The sequence below is a fragment of the Mytilus galloprovincialis genome, chromosome 13 (assembly GCF_965363235.1).
Source record: "Mytilus galloprovincialis chromosome 13, xbMytGall1.hap1.1, whole genome shotgun sequence".
Taxonomy (NCBI): Eukaryota; Metazoa; Mollusca; class Bivalvia; order Mytilida; family Mytilidae; genus Mytilus; species Mytilus galloprovincialis.
The window spans coordinates 45,413,935-45,429,961 of record NC_134850.1 but is presented as its reverse complement, the minus strand read 5'-3'; positions in this window follow the sequence as shown (position 1 = coordinate 45,429,961).

Below are 16,027 nucleotides of genomic sequence, written 5' to 3'. Positions count from 1 at the left end.
TTGATTATTTCATAACAATTACACGAATATTAATATTGAATTGTGTTAGTAATAGTGCAACCAACTATGTCGTACCCTCTTCAAAATCAAACTGCAAAACAAATAAATCCAGTGCACACAGCTTCCTTAAACCAAAATCCAAGAAATGAACTGGGTGATTAACCATCTGTACCCTCACATACGAAAAGAAAACAAAAAAGAATCAACAACTAAGAATCAAGAACTACAAACGATAAGACATAAAACAATATACTATCATAATTACAAATAAAAATTTGTAACTAGATACAGGATTGCGAATTCAAACTTAGTTAAATAGTCCTATTCGGAAATAGGTCACGTTCGGCACTTAAAAAACTAGACGACATAAATGATAAACCACAATATAAGACACGAGACATCCTCGTTTGGTTTAAACACAGCAATATTAGAACTTCATATTTGTTTTGAAATTGTCTGTTCCAACAACTTAACAGACAATTGAACAGCATACTGGAGGATTACATTATTCATTACCCTTCGGTAGCAACTGATATACATTATTCACTGATACTTCATGGGTACATGAAGAGATTCCCTTCACTTCATAAAATGCAAATTACAAGTCAAGAATATATATTTCATTTGTTTTCTATCCATAAGTCATGTTGTTTGATAAAGTCCTACGTTTGTCTTTTTGTCAGTTTATAGACAATTTCTTTTGGATTTACCTTGTAGTTTGTTTTCTTTTTGTTTCGCTTTCTGTGTCTAGTGTTTTGGGTACAGTTGCTTGTTTCTATATGCTAAATTTGTTTTCTGTTTTCATTTGACTTGATTGCCCCCCCCCCCTTGCTTTTTTCTACTTCTTGGTACAGTTATGGAGTAACAGTACTGTATTTGAAGAGTTGTCGCCTTCAATTAGGATTTATATGGTCGTAATACTGTTACTGCTGTTTAAAATGCAAAACTCTTAAACTTTTCAAAATTAAACATTCAAAAAGTAAAATCACAAAAATACTGAACTCTGAAGAAAATTCAATCGGAAAGTCCCTAATCCCATGGCAAAATCAAATGACAAAACCAATCAAACGAATGGACATCGACTGTCATATTCCTGACGTGGTACAGACATTTGCAAATGTAGACAATGGTAGATTGAACCTGGTTTTATAGCGCTAAACATCTCACTTTACGACAGTCTCATCAAATTCAAATATTTAAAACGATATGTGAACAAAACAGACAAAATAAATAATAAGTCAAAATATGGGTATAAAATATCCCGAAAACGTACGTAATCTTTATTTTTCATCTCAGCAATATGCTATATTGAATCCAAATAACAAACGTAATTAGAATATCGAAAGAGGAAAAATCATTTACAGATTTCTTTCGGATCGTAGAAATTTATTTCTGTTTTGTTGGGGGGATATGGGGGGATTGTGGTGATTTATTCAAAGTGTCCTATGTAACGTTGTCTATTGTATTTGTGCAATTTAGTTTTCATTATTGGCCACGATAGTGTCTGTTACCGTACAAACAGTGTTTTATTAACTACTTGGTAATTTTTCTCTTTTTTTAATTTAGTTCTATCCAACATTGAAAGTCACATAAATCACGTATGTGTATATACCATAATGTGTAGTATTTTGAATTTGTGAAGAAAATATCAAACTATTAATTGACAAGCAAACGAATATTAGAAAAATATATATTTCCAAGAAGCAAAACTAACATAGGTAATAGGTAAAATGTCCAAAGTTAGGGTATAGCAGACAACATTGTGTTACAATTTTAATAACTATTAAAACAATATACTGTCACTATGAAAAGTATTTTTTTACATGGTAAAAAGGAATAAATACAACAATTTCTATAGCATAATATAAGGTTAATGAAAAAGCGTAGCTCGTTGATGCAGTACATAAAACAGATGTCTGGTTTAAAATTCTGACCTACAGGTATCACATTTTATTTATGTTATTACTAACGACATTTGTTAATAATTAATGATAAAAATGGACATTTGAAATCCGAAGATGTATAAGTACCGAACCCGTTGAAGAGCTATATGACAAAACATACCTAAAATAAATAGCCAAATGGTAAATAGACCAATTTGAATCATTTTCAATAACCTATTTCTTAATGTAGTAGTAGGTATAACATATGTTGCAAGTCTGAACGTACAAAATAGGGATTACAATAATAAACATATTCAGATCAACACATATAAGAAATATCCAAAACAAATAATGATCATCGTCATATAAGACCCAACGAAAAATAATGAGTCTAATGTGTCAACTACGTCGTCCTTGGTAACATTTATTTTCTTTTTGGAATCAGCTTGTTCTGCATATTTCAACTTCTTTTTCAATATCCATTCTGTTATACCTTTCAGTGGTGACCAAATATCATCAGTTTTCTTTTTATAATGGTATTTAATAGTTACTGTTGTACCGTACAGAATTACTCCACTTACTGTGATAATCACAATCATAATAATAAGTAAAGTGCACATCGGATTCGAGGTAGCTGGCACTGAGGCTGAAGCAAGAGTAAGAAAAATAGCATACGACAACAACAATGTGATTGCTAGGCCTATACGTTCTCCTGTTTCAACTGGAACGATGAACACCAATGGGTTCAAAAATCCAAACAAAAATGTAGGAAAAACTACCATTATTGTATAATAGAGTGGCTGACGTTTAATTTCTACTGTAACGTAAAAAACACTGTGTTCTTGAGAATTGTAGACTGTCGAAGTGCACTTTTCCAAGTTCCAGTCCGAATTGGGAGTGAGGTGCATCAAAAGACATACATCAACTATTTTTGTTAATGAAAGATGTTTTTTGTCCATTCCCCATGGAACTATTTCAAGAGTACATATTTGTCTATCAAACGGAAATTTAGAAATATCTGGGGTACATTTGACATCTGCTACTGTCCCTGGACTATACCTTATATATCCACTACTGTTCACAGATGCAGGAAATTTCGTACTGTCACCAATTATTTCCATTTTGTCAACTCGATTTATAAGAACCAACGGTGGTAGCCATATATCGTTTGGGTCAATCATTAACAAACTCAAATTTCCTTTTAAAGACGGAGTCCACTCTAGACGTGTATCATGCCATATTAGATGAAAACATCCTGTAAGAGATATGCTCTCCTCGACTTCTCTGAAAAAGTTAACAGATACCATTAGAAAACTTATACTTATGTGCAATGTCTCTGTTGACGGTGTAGGCATCACCTCTTTTGTATAATTCGTCATCAGGTCTTTGTATAGTCTCTGAACATCAGTGATTGTTTGAGCTTGAACATTAACTAGTAAGAGCATAACATAGAAAAGTAAAATCCACTTCATTCCGAAATAAGCGCAATACATAATATTCTCTCTCAAAAATTTCTTCGAATATGAGTGTGTTAATTCTGAAAGAATCATGAATGTTTCGAATAGGAATTCACAGTCTATTACAAATCTATACAAATACATGAATTAATGGAACGTAACGTTTGTATAGATAAGTTTTTTGTTCAATATCGAGTCAATCATACTAAAGCCAGATAACTTGTAATGTAAACACTAGTAATGAAATTGTATTGTTTAAAAATATTACTATTTTTGTTCAATTCTAAAAAAAAAAAATAGATTTTAATCGGCTTAAATTAAGACAATAGGAAAAAATATTTTATGTTTGACATTGATGACTGAGTTTTATTTATTTGAATATAAATCATGATCCCTTTAAAGAATAGCTTGTAAAGTAACAGTTTAATTTGAAATTAATTGACTGTCATCAATTGTATCAATCCGTTAAATATAAATACCAATTAAAACCTTGGATTTATACAAACACATCAATTCAAGACAAAGCGCTTGTATAGAATGTAATTTCAATAAAAAAATCTAGCTATTTTCACAATATAAGTATTGCTAATGGAATTTCATTGTTTTGAGCCTTTTATATGTTTAATTGAACATTAGCTGTTAAAATCCATGTTTGACAATTCGACTTTTTAGACTATTTTTGTCGTGTATAGTTTTTATCTATTGAGTATAGTTTTCAAGATAATAAGCAACTATACTAAACATGCATAAACAATATATATTAGCAATAACTCTAAACAGGAGTCGATTGTCTAATTTTGTCGTTAAAATTTCAAGTTTTTACATGTTATAAAAAATGTTCAACTATTCGGTACACATAAATGTACGGATAACTATATATGTCGCCTTTGTCGCGTACAAGTGTACGCATCTCGTGGCTTCTGGAGAACATACATCGCAACATAAGTTTCTGATAGTTTTCCTTCATAAACTATTGAAACAGACAACATTGTGTTTAAACATTTACTAGAAATTTGCGACTCAGTGTTTAACGTTTTGTTGATTTTATAATTTCACAGATATGCAGTATGCTTTAGACGGAACGCAGCACGGTTTAATTTATTAAATATTATGTTTAACATTTCAAAAAGGTGTGTGTGCGTTTTTAATACATTTTACCCACTAATCACAAAAAAGTGAGATTAAAAATGCAAAGTCATTAAAAGTTGATTCACATCTCGAAACTAGACGAAATATTATCAATTAAAAACTAAACTTGCTAAAGTATCTTCGTTATTTCTGTAGCCAAATTCCAACTGCTCGTACATGTGAAGTGTATACATGTATCTCCCAAATGATTCGATAAAACAGGTCTTTGTGTTCGATATTCATGTTTTTATTAATAGAGAATTGATACCAAGGCAGCTTTCAACCATGGATTATAAATAGTAAATACTTTTGCTTTATGTATTTTGTTTTATATGTCGTTTTCTCAATGGTTTCGTCGTTTTGCTTTTTGAATTGACAATGCTGTTGTTTGATGTTTTTTTTTTTTTTTTACTTTTTTCTATTACTAATAAACGCTTTTTAATTTCCACCTTTGTAAGTTTCTTTTTAACATGCTTTTATTTCATATGTTTTATACAAAAAACCGGACCAGTCAATCCTACCATATTCATTATAAAAAAGCACTATAAAAGTGTACAACACATGTATTGTTAACAGTATTTATAGCATATATCGTTGACTATTCCAGTGTTTTTCTGCCTTAATAGCATATATCATTCCTTATTCGAGTGTATTTTCCAGATATTTATATTGTGTTCCTGTGTGGTCCTATAAATATTTTAATTTTATTTGTTTAATTTCTTCACTTTTGTTTTGTTTCTGTTTTATTTAAAAACGAAAGAAGTTCACGAATACTTGTAAATCGACTAAGATGGAACAAACCAAAGTAAAGCACTAACTGTGAGAGAATGGAGAGAATAGAGTTTATCCACCCCACCCCTCCAAAAAAAAAAATCCGTATGCGTCTTCACTGAAACCGCAGGCGTCTATTGGTATGCATGTAGCTGAAAGACGCCTCCGGGTGCGGGAATTTCTCGCTACATTGAAGACCTGTTGGAGACCTTCTGCTGTTGTTTTTTTCAATGGTCGGGTTGTTGTCTCTTTGGCACATTCCCCATTTCCATTCTCAATTTAATGTATATAGTTATCAAGGTACCAGGATTATAATTTAGTACGCTTGACGCGCGTTTCGTCTACATAAGACTCATCAGTGACGCTCATATCAAAATAGTTATAAACCAAACAAATACAAAGTTGAAGAGCATTGAGGATCCAAAATTCCAAAAAGTTGTGCCTAATACGGCTAAGGTAATCTATGTCTGGGATAAGAAAATCCTTAGTTTCTCGAAAAATTCAAAGTTTTGTAAACAGGAAATTTATAAAAATGACCACATAATTGATATTGTATAAACCGCCATACGTTTTAATTTCGGTCAAAATCAAAATGGAAGACCGAGTTTATCGTGTAAGTACCTCATCGTCATGTTATAAATGGATTATGCAATGAGGAATAAATGCTCTCAACCTGAAGTTGTCAACTCATTAGACGGAGACTAATTGCCAACGCTATAGCAAAAACAATAATAATGTAAAAGAAGAAATTCTGACATAGCTAAGATAACACTTTTACGCATGTTTAGAAACTACATAGATGTTTGATAGCTTTTAAAATAACAACTTTAAAAGTAATATGATGTGGTATGATGCCCAATGAGACAACTGTCAATATATACTATATAACAGAGAAGATAATATTTATAGGTGTACGGCTTTTCATAATACATAAATTTGACACCTGCTTAATAGACTCATTATAGATACTACTAAAGCACGCTTCCGGTTGTGGGATTTTCTCGCTGTATTGAATACCTTCAGCTGTTTTTTTTTTTTTTTTTTTTTTTTTTGCTCTTTGGTCGGGTTTTGTCTGTCTGACACATTCCCCATTTTCGTTCTCAATTTTATACAAGTTTACAAACAACATTGAACATGTTGAAATTGTTTATTTCCGTCCCAAAATATCTTGTTTATTTCCTTCTATTCGATACGGTTCTTTTTTTTTATAGAAAATTCCGATAAATGCAAAAAGAAAAACGACGAAATCATTGAAAAAAACCCGAACAGAACACTATATAGAATTTGTTTTTCTTATTCATGGTTGAAAGCTCCCTTGATACATGTAGTAGCTATTCTTTGTAAAGGGAAGCATTATACAAAAGCCCTGTAATAAAGCTTCAATAGGGTGATTTACACTATATATGTAAAAGCTTTTGGAATTAGGCTACAGAACTCGCAAAGTCAATCTGGCAACTTTGTCTTTTTTTTTTTCGTTTTTGATATTTTTGTCTCATTCCGAGTTGTGAATCAACTTTATATAATTAGTCATTTCAATCTCAATATATGTGATATTTTGGTAAAATATTTTACAAAGTCACACTCTCTTATTAAATAAAATATAATAAATAATGTTTATTGAGACTAAGCATGCTACTCTCCGTCAAAAGCATACTGCATATCTGTGATGCTAAAAAATAAACAAATGAACACTGTGTCACGAATTGCCAGTTATGCTGAAAACAAAATGTTGTCTTTTTCGTTGTGTAGTTTATTGAGGTTAACAAATACAAACATATGTAGCTATTAGTGTTCCCACGAAGCAACGAGTAGTGATGGATTCACCTTTACACGATAAAGGTGTCCTATAAAAATTCTGCTTACATTTATTTATACTGAAATTTCTTTTTTTTTTTCAGATTGTTAAAACAACTTGAAATCTTAAATATTGTTCAACTTGATCATTTAATGCCAGTTTTATCGATAATCTAAATACTGCTTGTAAAAGGGAAAGTGTAACGAGAGCCTATATGTGCAGAATGATCAGATCTTAGCACTATCTATTTACATCAAAACTCTGGGTCTTCTTAAAATGTTACAAGGAATATGAATGATTGCCAATGAGACAAATCTTCAAAAGAGACCAAATGACACAGAAATTAACAACTATAGGTCATCATACTATATGCCCTTGAACATTTGAATGACAAAATTAACTATTTTTTTTTCATTTTAAGCCAATTATCTTGAAAAGAAGTATACAAAAAATAAAGAACTTCTCATAAAACTACCATCTATGCAGAGAAACATCAAATGGCCAAAAAATAGCACCAACAAATGATTCTTATGGCCAAATAGTAAGACAATTCCTTATTAAGACAATTCCTTATTAGAGTTATTGCTCTTTAAAGACGATGTTATCCATTTGTACTGAACATGTATTTGCTTATTACATTGAAATAAATAGATGGAAACTGTACATGACAAACAGGGTCTACATGGTCGAATCGTCAAAAATGGATTTAACAGCTAATGTTTTATTTATAATGTTAAAAGATAAAAGACTCAAAATGCAAACAAAACAAAAACAATATGCTGAAAACATCAAAATTCAGGAACATGGCCATTATTATATTAAAGTTCGTTTCTCTGTGTGTTACATTTTAGTGTTGTGTTTCTGTTGTGCCGTAGTTCTCCTCTTATATTTGATGTGTTTCCCTCAATTTTAGTTTGTAACCCGAAATTGATGTTTTTTTTCTCAATCGATTTATTAATTTCGAACTACTGTATAGTCTCTGAACATCAGTGATTGTTTGAGCTTGAACATAAACTAAGAGCATAATATAGAAAAGTAAAATCCACTTCATTCCGAATTAAGTGCAATGCATATATATATGCTCTCTCAAAAATTTCATCGAATATCAGTGTGTTAATTCTGAAAGAATCATATGAATGCTTCGAATAGGAATTCACAGTCCATTACAAATCTATACAAATACATCAATTAACGGAACGTAACGTTTGTATAGATAATTGTTTTGTTCAAAATTGGGTCAATCATACTAAAGCTAGATAACTTGTAATGTAAACACTAGTAATGAAATTGTATTGTTTAAAAATATTGGTACTTTTTGTTCAATTCTAAAAAAAAATAGATTTTAATCGGCTTAGATTAAGACAATAGGAAAAAATACTTTATGTTTGACATTGATGACTGAGTTTTATTTATTTAAGGAATGACTGTAATATTTTTTCTGTCTATGAAGAAATAACATAAAAATTTGGTGCAAACTGAATAACGCGCGTAGCGGGTTATTTAACAGTGTGCACCACATTTTTTATGTTATTTCGAATAGACAGAAAAAATATTACAGTCATTTCTTATAATTTAATTCTAAATTCCATTTTAAACCGTAGAAAACCTTGAAAAAACGTTGATGACGTCACGGTCACATGACTAAATTATGTCTATGGTCTGATAACAAAATAACGTCAGCCAATCAGAAGACGCGTTACATCCAAAATTAAATTATATGAATATAAATCATGATCCTTCTAAAGAATAGCTTGTAAAATTAGGGTTTAATTTGAAATTAATTGACTGTCATCAATTGTATTAATCCATCGAATATAAATACCCATTAAAACATTGAATTTATACAGCTTGACATGTACGGAGCTTGACAAAACAGTGGGGTCAGCGAAAAGTACATCGATTGTACTGAAATGACAAAAAAGCCCTTACAATTCAAACTGTAACCTTTGTAATTAATTTAGAAGTAGAATGTCCCGTTTTTAAAAATAAGTAATAGTTTCATTTATCTAATTATTTTTTTTATTCTATCTATACAAATTGGATTTTCAGGAGGGTATATCATGAAATAGTTATTGCATTTCGGGAGTTTGACATGGGCTTGTTTTCTGCCTGCCTGATCATCAGTCAGAGCACACGACGATGCCTTGTTCCAGGTTGCAATTAACCTATACTATCATGGTTTGTATCTTCCGTGGGATAGTGCGTATACACGATTCTCACCGGACCACTGGCTTGGGCAACTGATCTAACATAGTCTACTAATAGTATTCAAGAAATACGACAGAGCAACTGACTATCATATTTTAAACAAACATAAACAAGTGACACAATACGTTATTTTTAACACATAACACTTACAACCACAGATGAAGAAAAAAACAAAAACAAAAAAGGAAAGCATATATAATAAATATACAGTATTTTTTCTTTTATTTAAATTAGATGTAAAAGTATAGGTCAAAAACCGAACTCTCAAAAACCAAAAGTCTCAATCCCTTATAGAAGTTAAAAACATTAATTTATTTTATTGATTTTATTATTTTAAATTTATTAAAATAAGTTTAAACTAGTATAGGTTAATAAGGCGCACCACCTATAAACAAAGATATCTCCTTCAATATATATTTATTTTTTAAATTTTTATTCAAATGGAATTTTTTCTAAAGTAAAATATTACTATAATGGACCAATTTCAAATTTAGTTACCAGGGCGCAATTACCAGTTGGTAAGCCGTCCACCAAAAACATATAACAGTAACCGGATTTATACAAACGCACCAATTAAAGACAAAACGTTTATATAGAATATACTGTCAATAAAGAATCTAGCTATTTACACAATATAAACAATGCTAATGGAGTTTCATTGTATTGTGCATAATATTTTGTTTTGCATCTTAAGTCTTTTATATGTTTAATTGAACATTAGCTGTTAAAATCCATGTTACAAGATTCGACTTTTTAGACGAGTTTTGTCATGTACAGTTTTTATCTATTGAGTATAGTTTTCAAGATAATAACACTGGTGGCAAGCGGATGGTCGTAACTAAAAGTTACGACCATCCGGAGATGGGAGACAACTCTAGGGATAAGTTTTTCTTTTCCGATTTTCGTGCAGTAAAATGTTCATTTGAGCCAAACCGCTTGTCTCATATACACTTATCGTGAGTGCGTTGATATTGAAACCAAATTTGATAGAAAAAATCATTCCAATTTTCGCAAAATAGTCATTCAAAAGTTCGAGCATGATGGTCGTAACTTTAAATGTGTGATGGTCGTAATTTCAACTATAATATTTTGGATGATGGTCGTAACTTTGAAAGATGACCGTACCTCGAGTATTTAGACAAACTTTTATTAATGTATTTTAAAAGTAAAAGTAATAAACTCAGATGTCATATATGATTTGTTACAAACAATATTATTTGTTACTATGATACTGGTATGCAGAAATTGAGCTAGAAAATTATTAAACACACACAGTTATGATGTATTCCAAACGCTCATCATTTAGGAGAAACAGTGAAAACTTGTCAACTCGCATTAAGCCAAAAAGTATGTTAGGGTTGAGTATTAATATTTTTTTTACTGTACGTTAAGGCATAAAATTATTAAATGCACGTGTATTCCCTCATATTTTTTTTTTTTCTACTTTTTTTTTTATCTGCAATCATGTCGGCAGATGAAATTATTAAACGTACAATTCTGAACAATCATCTTTATTTTTTGATCAGCTATTGCAGTTCTTATCAACTATAGGCCTTCGAATATTCGGCTTTTGGTGGTTCATGCGGAAATTAAATCCACAAATACACTTCGGAGTCCTGGGTTGAGTTCAATATCGTAGCTGCTACGTAAATTTTGACTATTGAACGTGTAGCTATAGACTAGTTCCTACATAGATATTGATAGCAGCTACGTAGCCGCTACGATATCGAACGCAACCCAGGATTTTTTAACGTGCTGTCTTTATTTTTTATCGATTACATAACGATTATATATTGCAGTATATCATTGATATTAGTTCTAAGTATTGGTACGGAATGAAAACTGAATCCATTGTGTCGCAATGAAAGTTGTATTAACCTCGAAAGTAGGAATATTGTTGATATATATTTTACACTGCTACACGCACTGAATTTAAGAGTAAAATAAACTACTAGTTTGTAGCCAGGCTTAAGCTTGTAACCAGGATAAGATATCAGAGACTTAGGTAGAACTAAATGTACTGCGGCAACTATCACATACAAACCCCACAGTTTGCAGGTTGAACATTATGTGTATGTTATATGTTTATATTATATGAATGGCTACACGCTACTCATGGACTTTGTAATGGACATAACTGTCCACCTTATTATCAGCTTGATTTCACCAAATAACAATATCACTTCTAAAAATCCAGGCTAAAATAAAGCGTATGTTCTTTAACTCAGGTACGGACCTGCGAATTCGCGGGAATGGTCTAGTCTAGATAACGACCTTCATAACCTATCAATATTAACTTTTAGATTATTTTGACTCCTTACTAATGCTCTTTCGACTTAATGTATCAATCTTAAATTGTAGATTTAAAAAAAATCAGCTAGTAGGTACATCCTCAAAAAGTTTTTACAATGTTTATCTTTTCAAAAGATGCAAAATTTAAAGAAGAAAAAAAAACAGGATACTGTTATTTCATGTGATGTCCAATTTATTAAAAATGCCTTTCCTTAAAATCATTTATTTTGTAATTAAAAATGATTTGATACATTTCGTGCTTTTTATTTCCAACTAAGAACAAAATATGAATAAGCAACTATACTAAACACTAAACAATATGTATTAGCAATAACTCTAAAAAGGAGTCGATTGTCTAATTTGGTCATTAAAATTTCAAATTTTTACATATTATAAAAAATGTTCAACTATAAATGTACGGATAACTATATATGTCGCCTTGGTCGCGTACAAGTGTACGCATCTCGTGGCTTCTGGAGAACATACATCGCAACATATTTTTCTGATAGTTTTCCTACATAAACTGTTGAAACAGACAACATTGTGTTTAAACATTGACTAGAAATTTGCGACACAGTGTTTAACGTTTTGTTGATTTTATAATTTCACAGTTATGCAGTATGCTTGAACCGAATCAAGATTAGTGATTTAATATTAAAATTATAATTAACAATTAAGTGTGAACGTTTTTTGACCTATAATATTTTACTTTTACAAATAATGACCTGATATGAGATTTGTCTCATTGGCACTCGTACCACATCGTCTTATATCTCAAAACGGCATAATTCGTTTGGCAATTATTTCTTAGTTCACAGATTCGGTAAAACTTACAGTGTGTAAAAACAACAGCTGCGGCGTACGCTCAAGTTGCATATTGATATAGAAATCAATTGTATTGCTCTTTTTAAATCAAACCCAAATTTATAACTTCGCATATACGGTGCTCTTAATTAAAGTTATGTTCGATTGAAAGTGTTTTTTTTTATGACTTACTTGACATAATCCACTTTGTCCCATAAGGGACATAGGATGACCACATTTGATTTCCATCTTTACCTGTCCATGGCTATTTTCTTTGCTTCTCTCCACATTTTCCCAATTTCTGTTGATCAGATGCCAGGTGGACTTTGATCGCCCTCTTTCACGATGGCTCTGAGGATTCAAATTTAATGCCTGTCTAGTTACATTGTGCTGTTTTGACGTAACGTGTGTCCAAGCCATTTCCATCTACGTGTCGTAATTGTTCTTTCTATTGGTTCTTGTTTTGTCCTTTTCCATAGTTCTTTTTTGCTAATAGTGTTTGGCCACTTGATTCCAATGATGTTTCTAAGACACCTTGTCATGAAAACTTGTAATGCTTTGAAAGACACAGCGGTTAGTTTCCAAGTTTCTGACCCATAGAGGAGTATAGGCTTTAAATTGGAGTTGAAGATCCTGATTTTGGTGTTTGTTGATTGAAACTTTTTATTTATTTATAAATGGAGTTGTGTGTTAAAATTGAATATCCGAATGGCCTATTTAGTTATCATTAAAAAAAATATGGATAATTACTGAAAAAACTAATAACAGTTAGTCGTTCGATAATTTGATTGACACATTTGATACTCAGGAATATTCTGCTTTGCAATTTGTCCAAAATGTTCTCCCAACATTATCACAATTGTATAATGTATATTGAAAGGAGAAAGAAATTATCTGCTACAAAGTAATATTCAAATAAATATCTAATATATTTTAGCATTTCCGTTGGTTGGAATAGCAGAATATGAACCTTATAAAAGACCATCACTGTGCCATATGAGATGGGCATCATCGAGCCTGATTGAAAACGTTTATTATGTAGCAATACTGATATTGTTCTCCGTGGTACCTTCCATTGTTGTTACAACTCTATACGCCATCATATATATCAAGGTACGTTTGTAAATTATGTTGTTGTCTCTTAAAAACGTATTATATCCCTGTAATCAGAGTACAGTGATATATCGACCCTCCTGTCAGATTCTCACATAAAACATGTTTTCTATAACCTGGTGGAGATTTATGTAGTTAAACAATTACGTAAAACGGGGCTATTGTATATTGCTTTAATTTAGAGCAAATTTAAGACATTTTTCAAACTGTTAGTAGGCTCACCAGGTTAACGACCTGGTTGCGTTTTAGCTATTATCTTGTGTAGTGTACAGCACGTTCAACAAACAATCCAGTATACAATAACTTAATAAATGCTTCTTTGAAAGACTCTGACGTTTCATCAGTATGGTTAACGTTTTGCTTTACATGTATGGTAATCACATTGATAAATAGCTTATCATCACATTGATCGTGTAAAAAACGGTGACAAAACTAAATAAATAAAAACGACGAAAAGAAAAGCAAGTCCGTAAACACTGATCAACACTGTCGACTGGGCAACAGGAAGAAACAAAATAACTGTTGGTGCTCCGGAAGGGTAAGCAAGTAAATGTGACATTAGTTTGAAATTAAATTGATATGAAATGAAATGCGTGCCTTTTTATTTTTTATATTTATGCTATTTAGTATATTTTAGGCAAATGACTCGTTTAAAAATGTAGCAGTTCACGCAATCGAGTTATGCCGATGCTAAAGACCTTCGTTGTTATTAGCGGTAAGTAAACTTTGCTTATTTTACAATTTTTTTTTCAAATCATAGCAACAAAACTCATAACTCAATTTCTTTACATTTATTGAAGGATGGGGGAGTGCGAGTGATTTCTATTAAATCAAGTAAATAACTAGAAAACTTCGCTTTGATTTAAAAATCTGACACCAAGAGTTTTTCTTAGTTGCCATTTTCTTTTTCTGTATTTGTACAGTAATGTCTAAAGGTAGTGAGTTACACGTGTTGAAGGAATGTAAAAATAAACGGTCAACGTCACAATATTTATTCCAAGTCATTCTAGAATTTATAAGCTAATCAATTTTTATCATATAGTGCTTACCTGCAAAAGTAGAACATTATTGTAGTTTATTTTAAATGTTAAGAAAAGTTATCAATGTAAATTTTTCAGGTACGTTTATATTAGCATGGACACCGTACATTGTATGTGTTATAATGGATTTATTTGGAATTGATTACCATTCTAATAACGTCTATCTCATGTCCTCAATGGTGGTGAAGTTTTCTTTAACCGTGATTCCCATATTACTTTTGATACAGCATAGGAAATTCAAGAGAGAATTGGAAAGTGTCGCTAGTGACGTAATTGACAAAATTGAAAAAAGGACAACTTCATCAGGAGAGTATGTCGTAGACTGTATGAAGGGAAATAAGCATAAATACAATCCAGGTGAAAAGGATGCAGGGCCAATTCAACTTATTTTATACATTCAACTCAATAAATGGAATACTTAATCAATCTATAACTAACTTGCACAAAAATGTTGAAAGCTACATTTTTGTACCACTTTATACTTTATTTTGGTCTTTTTTATCCCTTTTTTATTCAAACGTCACTTATAAGTCTTTTGTAGACGAAACACGCGTCTAGCGTTAACTTAACATTTTAATCCTGGTATCTATGATGAGTTTATTTACTACCAAATTCACTCATTTTGGAATTATCAACAAATACTAATAAACATATATGAACAGAAGCAGTTGTTATCAAATAGTCCGGTTTTATGTATGTTGGTGTTTGTTTTTGTAGAAGTTCAATGTTTCTGTTGTTTCGATTTTACTCTAAGACTTACAGTTGGTGTGTTTTTATCAGTTTTGGTGTGTGGATCGGATTTGTTTAAGTTACATCGATTTATGACTATTGAACAGTAACATACTTATAATACCTGTATTTAAGGAATATTTATCATTCTATTCTACTGGTATTTGGTGGGTTTTTTTCAGAAAATATATATAGAATACATTTTGAGTGTCTCTGCTGGATTTAATTACATGACATTATTCAAGTGTACACATCTATTATAACTGAAACTTACAATCGTCACAACTCGGTCGATTCCGTACCTCATATAAAGAAGGAGTTATGCAAAATAATTTTTGACTGTCCTCTTTGTGCCTTGTGTGAGTTTACTAGTTTCAAATATTTTTCATATTTTGTTTTATTCAAACAGCTCGATAATGTCTAATTTAAAAAAATGATAATTGTTTATTCAACTTCAAGTAGCGTATATGTCACAAACATTAGGTCATTGATAAGTGCAAACAAACTTGTAATATTTTGTGTTTGTACTGGAAACTTGCACGACAATAGTAACGGAGTATACAATTACTTCCAATAGAATAAAAGCTACAAATGTATGTTGAATGGGGACCTAATTTAATCTTGCAACAAGCTACCCTTGGTAACTTATGTCCTTTATAGAGCTATTACAGGGGGTGGTTTAAGCTAATATATAGTACATTGGATATGTATGTATATATCAACTAGCCTCGTTATTGATGTCGTTCGGAATAATTATGTATCGAACGTCAGTGTCACAAACAGGAAATGTTTGCGTACTACTGTATT